Source organism: Medicago sativa, chromosome 8 (genome assembly GCF_051527215.1).
Source record: "Medicago sativa cultivar Bolivia chromosome 8, Bolivia_mono, whole genome shotgun sequence".
In the NCBI taxonomy this organism is placed as follows: domain Eukaryota; kingdom Viridiplantae; phylum Streptophyta; class Magnoliopsida; order Fabales; family Fabaceae; genus Medicago; species Medicago sativa.
In genome coordinates, this window is record NC_140756.1 from 30,968,756 (window position 1) to 30,989,478 (window position 20,723).

The window sequence follows — 20,723 nt, forward strand, 5'->3', positions numbered from 1 at the left end:
ACTAGAGAACTCCCAATATACTGTCAATTGTTCCCACACGAAGTCTCCCATCCAACTGCGACATCTTAGTTGTATATGTGGCTGGAAGTTAAAGAAATGCAGAACCTGCAAAGTATAGGATAGTAATTTATTCTTGAACTTCAGTAGTTTTGTACAAAAAAGATACTCCCTTCTCTTATGTAGATGACTTTACACCTGTGGCAAACATGAATTTTTTCAATGCTTGGTAAAAATGTGTTGTAGCTCAGTCTGTCCAAAACTCCATATTCAAATATTTTATTAAAGTTTTATTTTTATTTATTGATGTAGTTAGGGAGACAACTACAAGTTTTCGCAGGAATAAATCACAACTGCGTTCAAACTTGATACGTCAGTATTTTATTTCATACAACAATTTGACTATCATTAAAGTAATATCGTAAATGAAATCCCTAAAACCTGAACTTTTGCCCACATACATAAAGAGGCACATTTACCCGAGTGCTCGGAGTTGGAGGTGTGACTTTTGCAACATTTTTCTACATATCACTAACCCTTTTAGTACTCTCTCTTAAGGCATCCTTTGCAGCGTTATAAGTCTCTACAGCTACTGCCCCTTCTTCTGCAAGCTTAATGGCTTCTCGACATAAATTATTAAAACGTGAAGTGATATTTTCAATGCCGAGTGGATCTGGTATTTCTTCATCTGTTCCAACACTGGATTTTACATTCTTTGTCCAGCGTTTCAAAATGTAGTGTGATGGAAGAGTAAGAATATTTGTAACAGTGAAGACAGTCAGTATATGTCGACATAGAATGCCCGAGTATTCAAACATTCGACAGCTACAATTTGCCTTTGCTCCAGAAATATCTAACGGAACACTGACCATGTATGCCTCGCGATTATCTTGAAAGTTTGCAACCCTGTATTTACGGACCACACCATCATCTTCAATTTTATTTGCAGTATAAGCAAAAGTTTTCACGAGTTCTTCCTGAAACTTTGCAAAAATATTCTTAGTGTACGAATTTGCAGCTTGTTTTTCCATTGGTGCCGGAGTCTTCGATAATTGTTCGGTACAAATGGTCTCGTAATCCTCTTCTATTTCTTTTTCCAATGAATGTTCGAGACATTTTTCATACTGCTTAAAGAATAAAGGAACGGTTGTCTGTTGGTTTATATAGCCATCGAAAAAGGAGCTTGCTCCATGTTTTGAAGTTAAAGCAGCAAAGAATGTGTCACGAAAGTAAGCATTGTTTGCGAGCATTATACACTGCTTCAAGCCAATCATTTCCTTCAAGACCATATTTATCTAGAAGAGACTTCCATGGTTAAGCATTCACAAAACATCTTAACCATTCAATGAGAAAGCATCAGCACACTCTTCATCACATTCTTTGTTTCTGTTTTTCTATGTTTTATGTGCTTCACTGCTTCATCTAAAGTTTGGCGAAAAGGACCATACGAGAAGCCATTGTTGTGTAACGCTCGTGGATTGCAATTCAAGTCTAAAGGAACCCTTGAAAACTATCTCCCGAAGATAGCCTAGCAAAATCTGTCAATGGTTGCAAAATCTACCTGCCAAAGAAATTAAAATCAAAGCATCTTAGTACTCCAAAAATAAAAAAATCAATGTGACACCTAGGTGATTGTATAAGTAATGCATAATATCAAGAGACTTTAATGTGATTGTATCAGTATCTATTGTTATGGATTAGGTATTTTTAATTGAGACGAGATGATTAGATTTTACAACATTTAATTAGCAGCAATGACATGCACCACTCAATTCGAAAAGCAAAACAAGATCAGCAGTTCAACACAATCCGAATTAAAAAAATGAAATAAAACTACTCATAACCATGTAAACGATAATTATATACTTGATCAGAATCAATAAATATCGAAATATTGAACGTCTGCACTACAATTAGATGAATTAACAATTCGAAACAAAAAATCTATAGTAAATTAAATTTATGAGTACCATTTTGATCGATCCGTCCTTCTGTCCTTCGGACTTGAATCCCATCCTGTCTTCTTTTTTAATCAGAGAAATTACACTCGTTGATGAAATAGAAAAATTGAACCATGTCACCAATAAACCACCAAAGAAAGGACATAGCAGGTGAAGACAAGAAATTAAAATCATATCAAGGAATAGCATCAGGTCACAATGAACCTGCAACAAGTTGTTCCAGTAAAAAATTAAAATAAGAACACGGAAGTAATAAAATGTTTTGTCAGAAATGACAATGAATAGATGCAATCAGATCCAAGCCGCATACCTGTGTGTATTTGGTTGAAATGATTGACTGCAGATAATAATGTGAAGAGCGGCCAATGGATGGGACAAAGTGGGTAGCAGCGGCTAGGGTCCCTATCCAAACCCTAACTATCTAATATATATATATATATATATATATATATATATATATATATATATATATATATATATATATATATATATATATATATAGCATTGAGAAACTTTTTGCTTTGGACCAAAAACACCTCCTTTTCTTTTAAAAAGATGGGAAGTTATGTAATTTAGAATTTAATATTTTTTATTAAATAATTTGTGTATTCATGTATGAGTCCTTTTTTCCTTCAAAAAAAAATGTACGAGTTCTTTTTTTTCTTTCTCAAAATAAATGTTTGTGTTCTTTTTTGCCTTCAAATGATGTGCAACTCTCATTTATGGCCTAAAAATATTACTACAAAATAAACATCTCTTTATAGCACAAGTAGTGTCGCAAAGGGACGAAAAATAGCATTAAAATCAAGACAAGCCAAAGGGTTGGACCAACACAACCCCCACCAAGAATGAAGTTTGATGCGGTCCAGTAACAAATCCAACGTTAACTCTTTGATTAAAAAAAATTCTTGCATTGCGCTCCTTCCAAACAATCTAATTAGTATCAAACCAAACAACTTAAACTCCTAGACGATTGTCTTTATTGAAACCATTTGAAACTCCAAATTGAACCGCGTGTTCCAAAACATCAGCTAGATTAATAGTTGAAATACCCAACCAATGAAGAACGAAATCTTAATTACCGCCAAAAGATTTACTCCCTTCAAACAAATGTATAATTGATTCTTCTTTCCCGTAACCTCTAGCGTAGGTCATTCAAACATGAATCACCATTCCACGACAAGATAAATTGTCTCTTCCAAATCCCCACATAGTAGACTGATTTATGTTTTTCTGCAATAAGGTTTCGAGTTTTATGCTTACTTTTATTCTATACGTACACTAGTAGTTTGCTATGCGTAATTCTATTTTATGCTTTCTGTAGTTGTGTGATTTGTCTTCTCACCAGGGACGAAGCTAGAAGGGGGACTTGCAATGGCCACGGTCCCCCAAACTTTTGAAAGAAAGAAACCATAGTAGTATGTTATTATATTTTTCGATCTCAATATTTATTTTGTGGACTTTTATACAATAATGTATAATGATATTCTTTCGATTCAATATGTTTGTCATTATACAAAAATCTTTAACACCGATAAAGAGAAGAGTTTTTTCTCTAAATTATAGAAGAATCTTAATATTTAACTAGAATTCCAATTTATGATACTTCATTGCAATTTCCCTTATAAATATAGAATTATTGTCTATAAATTTGTTTGTAAATTTGTTTTCACACTCTCAACCACTACCAAAGATTTCAAATATTTTCTTTGTTTCATATTTTCTTTCAATGCTATTCGTTGTTTTATATTTTCTTTCAATGTTATTCAAATACCATTTCAGTCTCGTCATTTTCTGACAAACCTTAAGATATTCAACTTTCTTATATCTTTAAATTTTCTTATAATTTTGGATATCTATTAATTTTGAATATACCTTATAATGCATTTGAAAATTTATTTTTTCTTCACTAAATTATACTTTCAACTCGGTCCCCCTTAAGCTAAATTTCTGGCACTTTCCTTGCTTCTCACTAAATTATGGTGACCCCCACATCTACTAGAGTGTGCATAAGCTAGGTAATAATCAATATTATATTATATAAGAAAATGAAGTTAGTGTTGAGTGAAATTTTTACGTTTCTAAACCATCTCTTTTGTTAACAACACAAATATTGAAACAGAAAGTCTCCTCCATACTATGTTAGCAAGATTTATGCAGAAGGAAATTGGTTGTTCATAGGAAAAAATAATAAATCTTGAAATCTAACAAGAGTCGAGAAACCACCATAAATGATCAAATATTCAAATTAGAAGCGTGTTCGAAATGAAAGCTATATTAATGCACATGCAATAACATTAATATCACATATATCTTGACAAAAAATTACAGTAACATTAATGTAGCATATGTATCTTGAAGCTTAATACATTTTGAAAAAACTCAAATCAAGTGTTGAAAATGAGAAGCCATTTAAGGCTTAAATAAGGCCTAACACATGGTGAAAAAGAAAAGGACAAAGCCATGAAATGTGAAAAAGAAAAACACATAAATATGAAATGGCGTTGATACATGACAGAAAGTACTTCATTGACATTTTCCTTCGAACAATTTCCATTTAAGATTGATCAAAATTTTCCTTGCAAATTGAAGCGAGTTTGTTGGGTTTGTTGTTGATGGATGGTTTGTCAAAAGTCTTGAAATTCGATTTTGATCCAATTGGTGTTAAGTTTCCATTTGGTAGTAACAACACGGTACTTTGGATTTCGGATGGTTTCAAGTATACATACTTTTTTATACATACAAGATTAATCGAATAAATCACATTCGGTAAAATGAAAAGAATATAATTGATGATGAAAGACCAAACAAAGAAAACAATAGTAGATGATGAAGAAATAAAGGCCATCTTCAACCAAGACTGCATCTTTGGTGTTCTGTAAAAGTGGAGATTGATTTAGCCAATATCAGGAAAAACAGAAAGAAATGAAATTAAATGGAATGAAATCTAGCGTTGAAGAATGGAAGATGCATACATACACCCATGGTTAAACAAAACTATTCATGGCAGCAGTGGCAGCTAGGGTTTTAGCATAAACGTTTCGGTCACTCACAAAGCTTCTCTAAGTAAAAAAGAAAAAAACCTATGTACACATAAAATTTATTATCTTTTAATTGTTACGATAGACTCTTTTTTTATGTCATATATATTTTGATAGGCTCTCTCGACGTTTTGTGTAATCATAAAAATTAGGAAAAATTACACTGACCTCCCCTAAGGTCTCTTCAAACGACACAAACATCCCCTCTAGTTTTAAACTTGACACTAACCTCCCCCAAGATATCTTAAAATGGATAGATAGACCCCTTACAACTTAACACCGTGATTATTCTGTCAAAACTAAAAACATCTTTATGCATCAATATGAATTTGGCTTCATATGATCATTTGATTCAATGACCGAACTCTAGCTTCTCTCTTTGCAACCATTTTCAGACTATCTTGCTCTACATGCGATGGAATGATACAAAATTTATAGAATTGATTGTAAAATGGTAATATAGAGAAGCCCTCGATCAATTTCTGGTAAACAATGTCAGTGAGATGAACTTGAAACAGAAACAAGGGTTGACAAGCTCATATACAAATATTTTTGAGTAAGGAATTCACACATATTTTTGTAATAATTTACTCCAATTATTTGTGGGTTATTTTTCCCATACAAATCAAGTGTAGCCCATGATTGTGTATAGAATTATCCAATTCATTTGTGAGAAACTTTAGATCCAATAAAACACGTACAGGTAAATCTAAGAGGTAACCAATTTGTTTGAGACATAAAAAATGCAACTAAATATAAATTATGATCCCTGGACTTGTTGTGGCCTCTTCCATGCCTCTATGATTTTCTGGGCTTTTAATTTACTAATTTTTTTTGTAGGAGCTGTGTATTATTGATGTTAAAAAGAGAAAACATGTAATTTTAACAGAAGGTGGATGGGAGTTTAACAGCAAGGGGTGTTGTTGTTAAGTGAACAAATAGAGGGGAGGTGGGGTATATTAACATAAACCTCAGGGGAGGTTAATGTAATTTCCTCTAAAAATTATGATGCACAAGTAAGATAAGTCTTGTATGCCGTAGTTAATTTTCACCATTTGATCAATAAATTTAACAATTAAATCAAATTAAATATTATCGAATTTATTATCAAATGTAATTTTGATTGTTTTATTTAGAATCTGTTGGTGACCAAAGAACCAAGTTTGGTTCCATTACTTGTTATAGATGTTTGGGAACAAGTATAACCCCACAATAGTTAAAAACAAGCAAACCAAATAACAACTGGATGATGCGTTTTTTTCTTTATTAAAGATGAACGATTAGAGGGAACATGTAGCCGTTATATTTCATAATAATAAAAACTTTAATGTCAGCATGATTTAACATGGCAATAGAAATGGTCAATTTTCAATTTCAGTTGAAATGGCATCCTCAAGTTTTGTGAGTGATAATGTTAGATACTGGTTTTTTGTATTTTAGATTTCTATCCCTAAAATAAGTTCAGGGATGCTGAGACACCATCTCTTCACCCTTAATAAGGATAGTGAGGAACAATAGAATTCAATTAAACAAAACCATAGCATAAGGACTTATAAAAGAAGGTTATTAATTTCAAATGCAAAATTATGAAATATAATAAAAACTTATAATATCATTCTATTCCAATGCAAACAATGAGTAATTGATCAGCCGGTGTGAAGGGATGCCTTGAACATAGATTTGTGATTTATTTTATTTGTTTCAGATGTTATTTTCTGAAACTAGATAACTCCCAATATACCGTCAACTGTTCCCACACATCGTCTCCCATCAAACTGCAACATCTTAGTTGTATATGTGGCTGGAAGTTAAAGAAATGCAGAACCTGCAAAGTATAGGATAGTAAGTTATTCTTGAACTTCAGTAATTTTGTACAAAAAGATACTCCCTTCTCTTATGTAGATGACTTTACACCTGTGGCGAACATGAATTTTCAATGCTGGTAAAAATGTGATGTGGCTCACTCAGTCTTACCAAAACTCCATATTCAAATATTTTATTAAAGTTTATTTTTATTTATTGTTGTAGTTAGGGAGACAACAACGAGTTTTCGCAGGAATAAATCACAACTGCGTTCAAATTTGATACCTCGATATCTTATTTCATACAACAATTTGACTATCAATAAAGTAATATCGTAAATGAAATCCCTAAAACCTGAACTTTTGCCCACTTACATAAAGAGGCACATTACCCAGAGTGCTCGGAGTTGGAGGTGCGACTTTTGCAACATTTTTCTTCATATCACTAACCCTTTTAGTACTCTCTCTTAAGGCATCCTTTGCAGCGTTATAAGTCTCTACAGCTACTGCCCCTTCTTCTGCAAGCTTAATGGCTTCTCGACATAAATTATTAAAACGTGAAATGATATTTTCAATGCCGAGTGGATCTGGTATTTCTTCATCTGTTCCAACACTGGATTTTACATTCTTTGTCCAGCGTTTCAAAATGTAGTGTGATGGAAGAGTAAGAATAATTGTAACAGTGAAGACAGTCAGTATATGTCGACATAGAATACTTGAGTATTCAAACATTCGACAGCTACAATTTGCCTTTGCTCCAGAAATATCTAACGGAACACTGACCATGTATGCCTCGCGATTATCTTGAAAGTTTGCAACCCTGTATTTACGGACCACACCATCATCTTCAATTTTATTTGCAGTATAAGCAAAAGTTTTCACGAGTTCTTCCTGAAACTTTGCAAAAATATTCTTAGTGTACGAATTTGCAGCCTGTTTTTCCATTGGTGCCGGAGACTTCAATAATTGTTCGGTACAAATGGTCTCGTAATCCGCTTCTATTTCTTTTTCCAATGAATGTTCGAGACATTTTTCATACTGCTTAAAGAATAAAGGCACGGTTGTCTGTTGGTTTATATAGCCATCGAAAAAGGAGCTTGCTCCATGTTTTGAAGTTAAAGCAGCAAAGAATGTTTCACGAAAGTAAGCATTGTTTGCGAGTATTATACACTGCTTCAAGCCAATCATTTCCTTCAAGACCATATTTATCTAGAAGAGACTTCCATGGTTAAGCATTCACAAAACATCTTAACCATTCAATGAGAAAGCATCAGCACACTCTTCATCACACTCTTTGTTTCTGTTTTTCTATCTTTTATGTGCTTCACTGCTTCATCTAAAGTTTGGCGAATAGGACCATACGAGAAGCCATTGTTGTGTAACGCTTGTGGATTGCAATTCAAGTCTAAAGGAACCCTTGAAAACTATCTCCTGAAGATAGCCTAGCAAAATCTGTCAATGGTTGCAGAATCTACCTGCCAAAGAAATTAAAATCAAAGCATCTTAGTACTTCAAAAGTAAAAAATCAATGTGACACCTAGGTGATTGTATAAGTACTGCATAATATCAAGAGACTTTAATGTGATTGTATTAGTATCTATTGTTATGGATTAGGTATTTTTAATTGAGACGAGATGATTAGATTTTACAACATTTAATTAGCAGCAATGACATGCACCACCCAATTTGAAAAGCAAAACAAGATCAGCAGTTCAACACAATCCGAATTAAAAAATTGAAATAAAAGGACTCATCCGATGACTATATACTTGGTCAGAATCAATAAATATCGAAATATTGAATGTCTGCACTACAATCAGATGAACTAACAATTCGAAACATAAGATATAACATAAATTAAATTTATGAGTACCATTTTTATCGATCCGTCCTTCTGACCTTTGGACTTGAATCCCATCCTGTCCGCTTTTTTAATCAGAGAAATTACACTCGTTGATGAAATAGAAAAATTGAACGATGTCACCAATAAACCACCAAAGAAAGGACATAGCAGGTGACGACAAGAAATTAAAATCATATCAAGGAATAGCATCAGGTCACAATGAACCTGCAACAAGTTGTTCCAGTAAAAAATTAAAATAAGAACACGGAAGTAATAAAATGATTTGGCAGAAATGACAATGAATAGATGCAATCAGATCCAATCTGCATACCTGTGTGTAGTTAAACCAAGAGAACGTTCTGTCTACATTTGGTTGAAATGATTGAATGCCTTCAAAAAATAATGTGAAGAGCGGCCAATGGATGGGACAAAGTGGGTAGCAGCTAAACCCTAACTATCTAATATATATATATATATATATATATATATATATATATATATATATATATATATATATATATATATATAGCACTGAGCAACTTTTTGCTTTCGACCAAAAACACCTCCTTTTCTTTTAAAAAGATGGGCAGTTATGTAATTTAGAATTTAATATTTTTTATTAAATAATTTGTGTGTTCATGTATGGGTCCTTTTTTCCTTCAAAAAAAATGTATGAGTTCTTTTTTTTTTCTTTCTCAAAATAAGTGTTTGTGTTCTTTTTTGCCTTCAAATGATGTGCAATTCTCATTTAAGGCCTAAAAATATTACAAAATAAACACCTTTTTATAGCAAAAGTAGTGTCGCAAAGGTACAAAAAAGAGCATTAAAATCAAGACAAGCCAAAGGGTTGGACCGCCGCAAATGAAAGTAGATGAAAGAATAAGAGTTATGCGATTTCAACCGCCACCAAGAATGAAGTTTGATGCGGTCTAGTAACCAATCCGATGTTAACTCTTTGATTAAAAAAAATCCTTGAATTGTGCTCCTTCCAAACAATCTAATTAGTATCCAACCAAACAACTTGAACTCCTACATGATTATCTTTATTGAAACCATTTGAAACTCCAAATTGAACCGCGTGTTCCAAAACATCAACTAGATTAATAGTTGAAATACCTAACCAATGAAGAACGAAATCCCAATTACCGCCAAAAGACTCACTCCCTACAAACAAATGTATAATTGATTCTTCTTTCCCATAACCTCTAGCGTAGGTCATTCAAACATGAATCACCATTCCACGACAAGATAAATTGTGTCTTCCAAATCCCCACATAGTAGACTGATTTATGTTTTTCTGCAATAATGTTTCAAGTTTTATGCTTACTTTTATTCTATACGTACACTAGTAGTTTGCTATGCGTAATTCTATTTTATGCTTTCTGCAGTTGTGTGATTTGTCTTCTCACCAGGGACGAAGCTAGAAGGGGGACTTGCAATGGCCATGGTCCCCCAAACTTTTGAAAGAAAGAAACCATAGTAGTATGTTATTATATTTTTCGATCTCAATATTTATTTTGTGGACTTTTATACAATACTGTATAATGATATTCTTTTGATTCCATATGTTTGTCATTATACAAAAATCTTTAACACCGATAAAGAGAAGAGTTTTTTCTCTAAATTATAGAAGAATCTTAATATTTAACTAGAATTCCAATTTATGTTACTTCATTGCAATTTCCCTTATAAATATAGAATTATTGTCTGTAAATTTGTTTTCACACTATCAACCACTACCAAAGATTTCAAATATTTTCTTTGTTTCATATTTTCTTTCAATGCTATTCGTTGTTTTATATTTTCTTTCAATGTTATTCAAATATCATTTTAGTCTCGTCATTTTCTGACAAACCTTAAGATATTCAACTTTCTTATATCTTTAAATTTTCTTATAATTTTGGATATCTATTAATTTTGAATATTCCTTATAATATATGAAATATCTTGTATAGATCATGCATTTGAAAATTTATTTTTTCTTCACTAAATTATACTTTCAACTCGGTCCCCCCTAAGCTAAATTTCTGGCACTTTCCCTGCTTCTCACTAAATTATGGTGACCCCCACATCTACTATAAGCTAAGTAATAATCAATATTATATTATATAAAAAAATGAAGTTAGTGTTGAGTGAAGTTTTTACGTTTCTGAACCATCTCTTTTGTTAACATGATATTGAAACAGAAAGTCTCCTCCATACTACGTTAGCAAGATTTATGCAGAAGGAAATTGGTTGTTCATAGGAAAAAATAATAAATCTTGAAAGCTAACAAGAGTCGAGAAACCACCATAAATGATCAAATATTCTAATTAGAAGCGTGTTCGAAATGAAAGCTATATTAATGCACATGCAATAACATTAATATCACATATATCTTGACCAAAAAATTATAGTAACATTAATGTAGCATGTATCTTGAAGCTCAATACATTTTGAAAACTCAAATCAAGTGTTGAAAATGATAAGCCATTTAAGGCTTAAATAAGGCCTAACACATGGTGAAAAAGAAAAAGACAAGTTTGGTTCCATTACTTGTTATAAATGTTTGGGAACAAGTCTACTACTTGGCTACTAAAGCAATTAACCCCACAATAGTTAAAACAAGCAGACCAAATAACAACTGGATGATGTTTTTTTTTATTAAAGATGAACGATTAGAGGGAACATGTATTTCATCATAAAAAAAAAAACCTTAATGGACAGCATGATTTAACATGGCAATATAAATGGTTAATTTTGAAATGCATCCTCAAGTTTGTTGTATTTTAGATTTCTATCCCTAAAATAAGTTCACGGATACTGAGACACCCATCTCTTCACCCTTAATAAGGATAGTGAGGAACAATAGAATTCAATTAAACAAAACCATAGCATAAGGACTTATAATATCATTCTATTCCAATGCAGATTGAACTCAATCAATGATGGATCTACACCTTTTTCCTTTTTCTGTAAATTATAAAAGAAGGTTTAGTGCCATTAATTTCAAATACAAAATTATGAAATATAATAAAAACTTATAAAATCGTTCTATTCCAATGCAAACTATGAGTAATTGATCAGCCGGTGTGAAGGGATGCGTTGAACATAAAATTGTGATTTATTTTTATTTGTTTCAGATGTTTTCCTGAAACTAGAAAACTCCCAATATACCGTCAATTGTTTCCACACGTCGTCTCCCATCCAATTGCGACATCTTAGTTGTATATGTGGATGGAAGTTAAAGAAATGCAGAACCCACAAAGTATAGGATAGTAATTTATTCTTGAACTTCAGTAATTTTGTACAAAAAGATACTCCCTTCTGTTATGTAGATGACTTTACACCTGAGGCAAACATGAATTTTTTCAATGCTTGGTAAAAATGTGTTGTGGCTCAATCTTACCAAAACACCATATTCAAATATTTTATTAAAGTTTATTTTTATTTATTGTTGTAGTTAGGGAGACAACAACGAGTTTTCGCAGGAATAAATCACAACTGCGTTCAAATTTGATACGTCGGTATCTTATTTTATACAACAATTTGACTATCAATAAAGTAATATCGTATATGAAATCCCTAAAACCTGAACTTTTGCCTACTTACATAAAGAGGCACATTACCCCGAGTGCTCAGAGTTGGAGGTGCGACTTTTGCAACATTTTTCTTCATATCACTAACCCTTTTAGTATTCTCTCTTAAGGCATCCTTTGCAGCGTTATAAGTCTCTACAGCTACTGCCCCTTCTTCTGCAAGCTTAATGCTTCTCGACATAAATTATTAAAACGTGAAGTGATATTTTCAATGCCGAGTGGATCTGGTATTTCTTCATCTGTTCCAACACTGGATTTTACATTCTTTGTCCAGCGTTTCAAAATGTAGTGTGATGGAAGAGTAAGAATAATTGTAACAGTGAAGACAGTCAGTATATGTCGACATAGAATACTTGAGTATTCAAACATTCGACAGCTACAATTTGCCTTTGCTCCAGAAATATCTAACGGAACACTGACCATGTATGCCTCGCGATTATCTTGAAAGTTTGCAACCCTGTATTTACGGACCACACCATCATCTTCAATTTTATTTGCAGTATAAGCAAAAGTTTTCACGAGTTCTTCCTGAAACTTTGCAAAAATATTCTTAGTGTATGAATTTGCAGCCTGTTTTTCCATTGGTGCCCGGAGTCTTCAATAATGGTTCGGTACAAATGGTCTCGTAATCCGCTTCAATTTCTTTTTCCAATGAATGTTCGAGACATTTTTCATACTGCTTAAAGAATAAAGGCACGGTTGTCTGTTGGTTTATATAGCCATCGAAAAAGGAGCTTGCTCCATGTTTTGAAGTTAAAGCAGCAAAGAATGTGTCACGAAAGTAAGCATTGTTTGCGAGCATTATACACTGCTTCAAGCCAATCATTTCCTTCAAGACCATGGTTTTCACCCAGCATCTTCTGAAAATATTTGAGAAGATTTTGAGCATCACTTCCAAGAGTCCTCTTCCGAAATGATCTTCCATTGGCACTAGTTGAACAAATTTTTCAACATTTAATTAGCTGAGGTAGCCAATTTGAAAAGCAAAACAAGATCAACATCATAATCTATACATGATACTTTCTATACATGATCAATATCAATATCAATAAATATCAATATCATGAATCAGTAACCATGTAAAAGATCATTCAATACATGATCAAAATCAATATCAATAAATATGAAAGTCTTGAATGCCATTACTAGAATTCAATCAATTAGCCCTAAACATAAAATCTAAGTGGATTTCTGAGTACCAATTTTGTGGATCCATCCTTTTGAACTTCTTACCTCAGATCCCATCCTGTCAGAATTTCTCGCTTTTTAATCAAAGAAATCACACTCGATATTGTACCACCAAAGAAAGGACATCATAGATAAGAAATTAAAATCACGAAGAAGGACTATCATCAGGTCACAATGAAGCTGCAACAATCTGTTACAGATAAGAAATTAAATTAGAACACGGAAGTAATAAGATCCAAAATGAATTGATGCAAAAAAGTGGATTCAGATCCAATGCAAACCTGTGTGAGTTGATGTATAGTGAAGAGCGGCCAGTGGAAAGAACAGGTGGGTAGCAGTGGCTAGGGTTCTGCAAACCCTATCTGCCTAATATATACAGCATTTTGCAACTTTTCACTTTGGACCATAAAACCCCACCTTTTCTTTTAAAGTGATGGCCAATTATGTAATTTCAAATATAATATTAGTGATGGGTAGTCTTGTAATTTAAAATTCCATATTTTTAATTAGATATTTTAATTAATGTTGTATTCATGTCTGTCTCTCTTTTTTTTTTTTTCACTTGGTAATTCTGGTATTTCTTCATCTAATCTCTATGTAATCCATGTGCAACCCTCGTTAATCTAGTTTTTATCTTCCAATTCATCGTATTGTAGTTTTTATTGAGGAATTAAGGTTTCGAGTTTTCTTGATATGATAGATATAGTTTATCTTCCTCATAGCAATTTTCGCAAGTGTTCAAAATCATGAAAGTAGTAAAATTAAAATGGTAAGACCGAGTGTGAACTCGAGGATTGCGTTATACTAATAATTATATTTTAATTGAACAAAAAGTTATTGGATTTGTTAGATAGCAATTATGAAAAGCAAATTAAGATTGGTTTGAACTTTATAATAATAAATGGTCAGAGATGAGATTCAATAGATGACTGTCTTAAGTTATCAACTTTACTATGAGTGTCTCTAAAAAAAAAAAAAAACTTTGCTATGACTATTGAATCCATTTCCCCTAGTTGTGCTTCTATTGAAATATTTTATTTTCTTTAAACAATAATGCTAACTTCTTCTCTTCAGGAAAGTTGACACTAACTGTACTATCATTTTTTACTCAAACTTACTTCAGCATTTCGTTCATAAAAATATTGTTAATACAAGCAGGACTGTCAATCAATATTTTTGAAATTAGCTAAAGATGTGGCTACTCTTACTAAAGCATGAGTGACCTCATTTGCTTGCATTCTAAGAAACTTAGACATAAATGTAATTCATGAACCTGTTGCAAACCTGATAAAAGATCGAGAGCTTCGCCAATATCCACATCACAAATTGGAGTAAATCATTTGGTTTTAGGAATCATGAATTGACCTTGATCATCCCGGATACAAATCCCAATAACAATCTTATTCAAATTGATTGAAAAAAGGCATTGATATTACACTTATAATTACCTGCAACCGGTTTTTTCAACTTCAATTTTGTCCCTGCATCAGAAAACATAGCAGCAGCATCAGCTGGGACTATATCGGCTGCAAGAAACTATCCCATCTGTGACAGCAAATGCAGACTGTGCTGCAGGGTGACAGCAGCAGCTCTGCTGCAGCGTGCAAGATTCCAATCATCTAATCAAACCTTTGCTTGATCAATTGCTTGATAACTCATATCCAAAATGTTGTTCCACAATTTATTGTTACTTTGGTTCCGAAGGATCCAAATCAAACAACAAAACAGTGCAATCTTCATCGAAGGTATTACACATAACACAGTTTTCTGAGCAAGCTGAAAAAAGATTTGCCACAGCGCTACTATTGATAATTAAAATAGAAACTAAATTTGGATAAAAAAATTTCCGACTCCAAATGATATTGCTACCTGACCGATGTGACAAAAGGAGTATGCAATTGTAACACCCGTACTAGACGTATCTAGAAAGTCTAGCACGTGCGTTTAATTTAGTATTGGATACATTAAAATATACAACATGAAAATTTCGAATGAATTTACATACAACAAAACGCGTTCGTGCAATAACAAATACAACATATCTTATCTATATAACTTAAGTACATCCTTGAAATCCATATTCTCCATGCTCCGGGTACGAACGAGCTCTTGCTGAAAGTCCATCCGGCTAATACCATGACGTCCACCTTGATATCTGAAACAAATAAGGATTGGGATGAGACATAATGTCTCAGTGAGTTCCCCTAAATCCTAGGCTATAGGCAACCTCGTGGGGAAACCTACGGTCACCACGTGTCTACATTACAACCTGACTGTTGATTATACGTGTGTGGGGACTTGCATACTTAGATGGTAGTGCATACTAGAGCCGTCATAGTTTTATCTTAACTTGTTATAGGCTTCACTTCCTATACGTGTCATGGCGGTCGAGGGGAAGTCTAAAACCGCATTGCCAAGAATACACTCTATGTACCAAGGCCTAAACATAACATAATCATGGCACGATTCTAAATCGGACGATTAGGGGAAACCTAAGATCGTCATCGGTATCATGTTCTTTACTTGTTCTATTCCATGCCTTGTACTTATCATGTAGCATCTAATGCTCTTATTCTTAAACATAAACTTGCATGGATTCACTCTTGCATAATCATGGGCATAACATAATCATAATCATATCATACATAAACGTATCTAAGTTCATTAATTATTATGTTAGCGTTGAACAAACAATTATCTTGGTTCATTTTACGGATAGTCCCGGGTGGAGTAACCCCGAGATCAATCCCATACATGACCGATGTACGTACATCGGACTCCCTCGGTGTCGTGCGGGTCCCTTGCGGCTTAAACCGTTCCCCTTAGGTCGAGAACCTCCTGTATCCCCCTAGCGTGGATAACAAGAGACACGAGCACCTACGTCTTGCTTATTTCAGTGACATGCGGGTCCCTTACGGCTTGAATCGTTCCCCTTAGATCGAGAACCTCTTGTATCCCCCTGATGTGGATAGCAAGAGACATGCCACCTAATTATTAGTCATGGTCTTATCGTATACATAAATTAAACATGTACATACTTGATCGTTTACCTCGGAACCTTAATCGAACCGATTAGTGGTAAACTCTTACTTGTTCATATACATACCTAATCATGGTGGAGTGATTGACTAATCAAACCACAACTTAACATGCTTACTATCTTATCCTTAATCATGTGCGAAGATAACATGCTTCGCGTCTTATCATCTAGGGATTCTTGCTAACTATCTAGTTCTCGACGACTAAGTCGAGGCTCTAGTTTCCCTTACTTCAAGTATATCTTGCTACCCCATTCATGACATATTTCTCTCATATGTTATGTTTTACTACCTTGTTAAATACTTGCCCTTACAAGAGATTTAATTGAAAAACCTATGCCTTGGGGTTTAGTTATGAAGGTTTTACATTTATAAAAGTTTATGTGAGAGAAAGCCGAACCGGAGCATGACAAACAGGCGAGACGAGCGAACAGGGCAGCAGCCACCATTCACTCGCCTCGCGAGCAAGCTTACTCGCAGTGGCGAGTAGCTACTCACAGTGGCGAGCTTGGGGCGAGCAACCACCCCCATTCGACTCTTCCTGCTCGCCTCGCGAGCTCTGTACTCGCAGTGGCGAGTTAGTGCAGTTCAGGACCTGCACAAAAGTAGTTTTAAGCCAAAAATCATCATCACTAAGTGTCCCAAGGCATATGACATCTCTAGTGGTCATAGGAAACCTGAAAAACAGTCTGGAAGCAAGCATTCACAAGCATAGCAAGCATAACAAAGAAAAGGGCAACATAACACTAGATAAAAACCCTAGAATTTCATAGTTTTCATAACATTCTAGCATGACATAAACATAATCCTAAAGGGTGGGAAATCTATCTATGGAACTCACCTAATCAAGTTCTTGAAGCATCACAAAGTTCCAAGTCCAAACAAGCCAAAACCTTAGCTTGAACACATGCTTCCTTGACTTAGACCAATCCATCTTATTGCTCTTTCTTGCAATCCAAGAACCATGATTCTTGATCTTGAAGGAAACCTAGCTTGAAACCTCCTCCTTCATACCATGAACCAACTCTAACTCTTGACTTCAAGACAAATCCAACTTCAAGGTTGTTTCTTGCTTTGTTCACCAATCCCATAAAACATATTCATTAAGAGCTCCCAAGACAACAACTTAAAGCTCTAGCCTCTTGATCAAAACCAAACCCTAAATCCTTGAACCACTTCTTGAGAAGAGAAGAATAGAGAGTAGAGACAACCAACAATTCCCAAGCTCATAGTGACAAAGATCTTGAAAGATCCTCAATTAACATGATTCTTTGGTGGAAAGAAACTTGAGAAAGTTTGGAGAAAGAAAGAGAGAAAGGGCGTGAGGGAGAAGAGAGGAGAGAGAGCAATCCCAACTTAGAGAGAGAAAGATAAGAAGGAAATGAGATATTTTGCCCCAAAATCAAATAAATATCCTTTCCATGTGAAATTACCATTTTGCCCCTGCCTTAAGCGTGTTAAAACAACTCTGATACTCTTCCCGTAAAAAGCTGACATCTCGTAAAAATATTTTCCATTAACTTACTTTCCATGAATTACATTCATCTGACACGGTCAACGGGTAATATTCCGATACTGTTAGGCGGGATATTACAGCAATCTTCATCAAAGGTATCACACATAACACAGTTTTGCAATTCAAGTATATCATTAGCAGGAGTATGTTATCTTAAGGTTGTGCAACTTTTAATCTGATAAAGAGCTCTGATAAAATCTTAAACATGATTAATAGTACAATATCGAGCTGGATTGGCTGAACTTTGAAATCACATGTATATCATGCGTTCTGTGTTTGCTTTTCTTTCGTATCTTTTGATCATTGAACCAGATTGATGTTCTAACACTAATTAAATTCTCTATTAGTTAAGATTTAGCAAAAAAAAAGGTCATAAAACCTTTGTAGAATACTTAAGAATTAAAAAGCAAAGGGAAAGAAACAGGCAGAGAGCGAGAGAGATTACGATAAGGATTTCCAATAAGGATCTTGATGGTTTCTACGCTTTCTCACTCAACACAATATTTCTTATTTTAAATGAGTCGTTTGATTTTCAAAATTTGTACAAGATGTTTGGAGTATGACATTACTTAGAAAAGCGTAATCTACTACCGATTGTCGTTTGATAACTCTGAAATTCCATAACAATGATTCAGTAAATAAATAATCACAACATAAAACATAATGCGCAGAAAGCACAAACAAGATGTACTAAAGTTCAAACTGATATACTATCATTAGAATACCAAAAACTCCCAGAATATGTTGTCTCAACACAAAATAGAGAACATATGCATAATACAATTAAAATAGAAACCAACACAATCAAAATGTTCCACAGAAATATTTACCTTACACTAAAGAGAACTTAAACCTTAAAAGTTGATAATAAAATGATAAATCATAGCAGCTATGCTCATGAATCTGGAGAGCGAAAACATTAAGCTTAGGCAACAAATACCTAATTCTTTATTCCTCTGATTGGAATGATATTTTTCTTGTAAATTACTGTTTGAGAAGAACAAAAGCTTTCTGTTTTAACACCAATGTTCTCAATTACTCCAGTAGTTAAATCAAGACAAGCAAGGTCACCATCATCTTTTCTCAAAAATATATCAACCTTCTTCCCTGCTCCAATAGGATGGTCGATGATGGATATGGGTCCAACATCGAAAAGTTTAGTCCATGATTCATTGACACCGGGTTCTCCCAAAACTGATATTCATATGTGGAAATAAGGAGTGTTCTTTGCAGAAGTTATGATCATAGCAACAAAACCATTTAACATTGTCAAGTGTCTATCGAACCATTTTAAACCGTGCGAATCAAAGGGAAAGAGAGTGGTAACAGGAACCTCATTGGCCAGATCAAAAGACACCACAAATGTTTCAATTGGTTGACGATATGTTTTTCCCCACCAATGGCAAACCCCATTTAAGTACACCACCGAACCTTCCGAAGTCAAATAACGTTGTCGCATATCAACATAAAGTTTTTTCCAACAGTTACTTCGTAGACTATATATATCCCAATAGCCGGGTGGTGCCACTTGATCACAATCATCTCCAATATAAATAACACGTTGAAGGATCTTATAATCATCTCTAACATGATCATAACAAAAATCCATGAATATTAAAATGAGGTTCATGTTCATATATCCGAGCCTTATTTTCGGGAATAATTTTTAATTCCTCTGTAGCTGGATTCCACAACACAGTAGTTGACTGATCGTAAGCATCATAGATGCAAAGAGTACCATTAATACCGGAACCTAAAATACATGGATAATAGCCAGGTTTTTGGTCAAAAGGATGTAGCCACTTCGTTTGAACTTTTCTCTCAAATCTCTCACTAGAAAGCAAATACAACTTGCATTGATTCTCAGTGCTAACAAAATAGTTTAGAAGAAGACTTTCTTCTTCATACAATGAACGATATTTGAAAACAATATTTTTGTGAAACATGCTCATAAAATAAGGGTTTTCAAATAAAAGAGTCCAAGACTTGCCTAAACAAGTAAACCGATTCAAAAATTTCAAAGGTAGTTTTGAAAAAATAGAGAAGACGATATCTTCAGGAACATGGTTACTAACCTTTTGGTTTGTTGGAGCCATAGGTTTCTCAATTCTCAATATCAAATGGAAGGAACAAGAAGGCTGTGATGTGAGGCAGATTACTTTTAGAAAAATCAGATGCAAGATTGATCGTATTTATATCATGTGTGTTATTGTGTTTTAATGAAGGTTTTACAACTCGAGCTTACCTAAACTCCTTTTAATCTTAACCTAATTTTCTAGACGAATGTTAACCTAACTAGACTATTGACCCGTGCTACCGCACGGGTCATACCACGTAGAAGTTAATCGAATCAATCGCAATATTGTAAACATATATAGTTGACAGAAATGAAATGGTAGCATACATAATAAAAAGGTTTGAACATTAACCATAAAGATACATTACGAAAGACTTCATGATAAACAACATTTGAGGTCGTATTAGTGCTCTATCCATCTCCATCAACGATTAGCAATAATGAGCAGTAAGTTTCTATTATTCACAATCAAATATCATTAATCAATTTTATAAATATTTGAAATTTGACTTGTTACATGGAGGACAGTTAATTCTCCTAAACGTTTTTTTGCAATAACTACGTGCTAATCTTTCTTTTCCTCTTTATGAAATGAAATGTCATTAAGTTCCATAAATATCATTACTTTTTTCTCTTATTCGATTAGCAGTACTAACCTTGTAAATAAAAACAATTCTCACAC

The 20,723-nt window shown here is 33.7% G+C and overlaps 3 pseudogenes across 1 annotated transcript; all 3 read right to left on the bottom strand.

Annotated features, from left to right (window-relative positions):
• Positions 1–264: 264 nt before the first annotated feature.
• On the bottom strand, positions 265–2,351 carry LOC146898351 (protein FAR1-RELATED SEQUENCE 3 pseudogene; annotated as a pseudogene). The gene is made up of 3 exons (XR_015022310.1): positions 2,269–2,351; positions 1,968–2,162; positions 265–1,558 (listed from the first exon to the last, which is right to left on the bottom strand). The product of XR_015022310.1 is annotated as a protein FAR1-RELATED SEQUENCE 3 pseudogene (transcript).
• A 4,798-nt stretch (positions 2,352–7,149) lies between these two features.
• LOC146898352 (protein FAR1-RELATED SEQUENCE 3 pseudogene) lies at positions 7,150–8,004 on the bottom strand (annotated as a pseudogene).
• A 10,900-nt stretch (positions 8,005–18,904) lies between these two features.
• Positions 18,905–20,157, bottom strand: LOC146898353 (F-box only protein 8-like; annotated as a pseudogene).
• Positions 20,158–20,723: the final 566 nt, after the last annotated feature.